The sequence below is a fragment of the Akebia trifoliata genome, chromosome 2 (genome assembly GCF_017979445.1).
Source record: "Akebia trifoliata isolate Shusen 1 chromosome 2, ASM1797944v1, whole genome shotgun sequence".
Taxonomy (NCBI): domain Eukaryota; kingdom Viridiplantae; phylum Streptophyta; class Magnoliopsida; order Ranunculales; family Lardizabalaceae; genus Akebia; species Akebia trifoliata.
The window spans coordinates 19,266,099-19,269,576 of NC_141376.1; positions in this window are offsets into that span (position 1 = coordinate 19,266,099).

Genomic DNA, 3,478 nt, shown 5'->3' on the forward strand with positions numbered 1-3,478 from the left:
AAATTTTGATCCTTGAGGACAATCATAAACTCTGATTTCATCATTCACATCATTTACATACATCAATCATCAGGTTTCATTCAACAACCCGGGAACACCCGCGATAAGTTCGAGTCGTGACTTACAAGGAAGGTTTCTAGACTCTAAGCTTACTACGTGCAATGCATTTTTATCTGGCCACCCTTGCCCAAGCACACCTATATACCTCTCAAGCGTACTCAATCAGACGGTACGTGGTGACTTGGTTTGATATACCGTATAGGTGATAATCTAAAACTTCAATTCACTTCTCTGAAGCCAAAAACAGCCAGTTTGATCCCCAGTTGAGAGGTGGCGCACGATGCTGAGCAAGGGCCCACTTAAGTACCTCTCGTCTAGAATAGACGTAGTCTATCCCCCTCGTACAGTAGGGTACAGCGGGGCAGGATCTTGCTTAGGCACTGGTTTTGACCAAGAAGTGTAATTGATGTACTTGGATTATCTTTTGTATACTTACAGGTACGAGTCATAAGTTGTAGCTTTCATAAATGGTTTTCGCATCCCGCGAGGGGACCGACCACGTACTAGTACTACGTTAGCAATCGGGACATGTGACTGTGTGGCTCACAATAGGTCAAAGGCTCAGGTCGCTCCAGCCTGGGTGCATCAATATACCTCTCAGAATCACCTGATCAGATGGTATTGATGTCCCAGTTTGATATACCTTGAGGTACGTGACTGGAGTTGTGGTTTTCATGAATGACGTCGCATCTCCGAGGAGACCGGGCCACGCACTAGTGCCACGTTGGCTATTAGGGATGTGCAAGCGTGTAATACAGTAAAGTAGACGTGCTAGTGGTGTGTGCAAATAAGATAGGGTGTGCCCGGGGCATTTTCCAGATGAGTGGGCCCATTGGCCAGATCAAATCATTTCTACATGGGTACCACATAGCTCAAAGAGTACTAAATCTATTACATCCACATTACAATCATGTAGGCACATTAAAATATACCTATAGAAAACATCAGTCCGCAAGGATAACACATTCATGGTTACGCATCAACCAATCGATTTTTTTTTTTCATCACTTTTTTTTCAATTTTTTTAACGAATGAACTAATAACAAGAGGACTTCTCTTTTTATTTTTATATTTTTTTATGGTCCAACCGATGATCGCTTTGAATTTTCATTTTGATCAATCAAAAAGTGGCGAGCGGTACGCCCTGAGTTTAAAAAAGATGATCCGTTTGATCTTTTGAAACTTTAAAACTTAAAATAAAAATAAATTCCAAGAGGAAAGTTTCCAAGAATGATGTAAGGAACAAGCTGAGCAAAAAAAAAAAAATTTTTAATTTTTTTTTAAATTAATTTTTTTTAATTACTTTTTTGTGTGTGCTCATTTTGAGGCACATTGCCTCTGGTTTTTGGTTTGGGCCAAATTTTTTTTCCTTTTTTATGCTTTTTTTTCCTACTCATTTTGTATCGCGACGAGACGTCAAACGGAAATGATAGCGTAAACGATAGTAAATGAGCTCAAAAATCGATTCTGACTTGGTAAAATGTTACTGACTAAGTCACATTTTGTAGAAAATTTTGTTCTACCCCAAATCGATATGCACTAATAGCTAATCGGAGATCGGACGAGAAAGTTACGATTAGTTTAAGTTCGACTGTCCATTCGGCCAAAAAAGAAGAAAAACGACTTTTTTTTTTTTTTTTATTTTTTTATACCCATTTTGAGGCACATTGCCTCTGGTTTTTGGCTTGGGCCAAAAAAGAAATTTTTTTTTTCATTTGTTTGATGATATGCATGCTTAAAAGGACATAATCGGATAAATAAAGTAAAAATTGAAATTTTATTTTTTTATTTTTTTTAAGTGAGTAAATAAATAAAAGAAACCTATCTAAAAAATAAATACAACAAATATAACAAGTATTATTAGCTTGCAAATAAAATTTTTTGAAACCTTTCTTTTTTTTTCAAAATAACCGAGTTGACACGAGGGTAGAGCCTTTACTCCCCAGTGGAGTCGCCAAGCTGTAGACACGTGATTTCGTCATTACGACGGCCACATCTACGATGGTTTGGAGTCGCCACCATTCATTTTTGTAAGTGGGTGTGAATGGTCACCCGATGTACATTTTTTGAAAAAGTGACATTTTGGCGTTTAGTGACTCTCGATGGATAAGGTACGAATCAAATCTTTGAGATATAGGGTAAGCGACTCGGTTGGAGAAAAGGGAAGGTGTTAGGCACCCTTTTCTCCCCACTAAATAGTGGTAACCTCAACTCAACTCGGTCATTTTTTATTTAAAAAGATGTGAAAAAAGTGCCACGTGGGTGCATTTGTACCCTAGATAGGGGTTCATTTTTGGCTTGATCATAGGGTCATTCCATTGATGGAAATGACCCTTATAGACCTTTAGCCTTGGGGTCCATTCATCCTAAAAAATAAAATGAAGGGGAGAGGGGTGATAGAAGAGGGAGGAGGAGAGGGTGTAGAAGAGAGAGAGAGGGGGGGGGATTGCCTTGAACCCACCTTGTATCTTCTTTCTTCTTTTCTTCTTCTTGAGTCCTTAGTATTTTATGAAAATACAATTTTTGTATGGTTGAAGGAGTAGAGAAGAGATGATGAGAGAGATGAGTGGAGTATAATAAATTTTTTTTTGTGAGACTTGGGGGAGAGTATTGGTAGTATTTTTTTTTGTAAGAGTGGGAGGGGAGAATTTTTGTAGTGAAAGTTGGGGGCATTTTTGGGAAGAGGATGATGGTATTTATAGATGTTGAGGAGTTATTTTAGGGATATAATGGGGTGAAGTGAAAAAAAAGGATAGAATGGTTATGAGTTTGAGAGAGAAGTGGGTGTAATTTAGAGGAGATTGGAGGGTATTTAGGGAAGGGGGGTTAAATGGGTGAGTTTTGACCCAAATGGTTTGGATCCTACCCAACCCATTTGGGTGGAGTGTTTGGTGAGGTGAGTTTAAGATGGTGGTTGAGATTAAATGGTATTTGGTTTAAGAGAATGGAGGATTTAAAGAAGTGGTTGATGATATTTTGGGGGGGTGAGGGAGATGATGCCATGTCTCAAAGTGGTTGGAAATGAAGGGTTGAGATAGGTTGATGGGAGAGGTTGAGTGTTTGACTTGAGAGGATGGTGTAGGTTTAGGTTGTAGATGTAGGTTTTGTAGGGAATGATGAGGGTAGATTAGGGGAGGTATAGGTTAGGGGTGTGGGTTGATGTGTTTGATTTGAGAGAAAAGGTGATGGGTTGATGTGTGGGTAGATGAGGTTTAAAGAGAATTAATATGGTAGGTGGTTGGATGAGGGAGGTGAGATGGGGTGATGACATGTGTCATCTTTTGATGATAAAAGAGTGATTGGTTGATGTGGGTTGTGGTTTATGGGTTTGGGTTGTGGGTTGGATAATGAATTGGATATGGTTAATGATTTGTGGGCTTTGTAGTGTTGGGCTTGGATTTTAGAAATGGTTTTTGGT